At 51.4% G+C, this 936-nt stretch overlaps 1 non-coding gene across 1 annotated transcript; it reads left to right on the forward strand.

Annotated features, from left to right (window-relative positions):
* Window positions 1-421: 421 nt before the first annotated feature.
* TRNAE-UUC (transfer RNA glutamic acid (anticodon UUC)) lies at window positions 422-494 on the forward strand. The gene has a single exon. It is a non-coding gene; the product is annotated as a tRNA-Glu (tRNA).
* The last annotated feature ends 442 nt before the right edge of the window (window positions 495-936 follow it).

Genomic DNA, 936 nt, shown 5'->3' on the forward strand with positions numbered 1-936 from the left:
TATAGGACAGAAGGCTGCTCAGATAGTCCTGGGAACGTGAAACCCCAGGCTGAGGAATTTGATCTTTATTTTCCTGGCAATAGGGAGCCACTGAAGGTGCTTGAGCAAGGGGGGGAGCCGCAATCAGAGCAGCACTTTAGGAAGATTAATTTGTGCCCTGGGGTGGGGGAGGGAGTGGTTTGAAGAGGCCAGAGGCAGGGCCAAGGGAAGCCGAGAGAGAAATGAGTTCATCTGAATAAGAGTCAGACAGTGGATGGGTTAGGAGTGATGGGGGACATTCTTGGGGACAATTGCCTTGATATAGACACAGACTGGGTGCCAGCACAGGGGTGGAGCGTTAGAGCAGCCTGTGTTTTGGCCCCTTTGCCACGTGACATCCAGGCTCAGCATCTTCCTCTTTTAAGAATGGCATCCAGGGACTTCCCTGGTGGTCCAGTGGTTAGGACTCGGCGCTTTCACTGCCGAGGTCCTGGGTTCAATCCCCGGTCGGGGAACTAAGATCCCACAAGCCGTGTGGCACGGCCAGAAAGAAAAAAAGAAAAGAATGGCATCCATCCCCAGCCCTCCACATATAGACCCATGGTGTGTAGACCAGGATGGGATTACTTTGCATTGCTGAGCAGCTTTCCACTGTTTGGATGTACCACAATTCACTTACCTATTCACTGCTGGTGGACATTCGGGTAGTTCCCAGTAAGCCCCTTTTTAAGTGTCAATAGATGTCACCTTGCACGAAGCAATAAAATCTGAGAAAGCGCTGAGGGGATGGGCCAGCTATCTTCTATCTAGTACACCTTAAAATAAATGCATAAGTATTACAAATCAAACATGTTTGTCCAGGACCGTCTTTGTCCTGCTCGGGGCTCGCTCTGGCAGAGGCTGTGGGAGTTGCTGCTGCAGTGGCTGTGTTGTTGTGTGAGGATGCAGCCGCGGGAC

This window comes from Balaenoptera ricei, chromosome 14, assembly GCF_028023285.1.
Source record: "Balaenoptera ricei isolate mBalRic1 chromosome 14, mBalRic1.hap2, whole genome shotgun sequence".
Taxonomy (NCBI): Eukaryota; Metazoa; Chordata; class Mammalia; order Artiodactyla; family Balaenopteridae; genus Balaenoptera; species Balaenoptera ricei.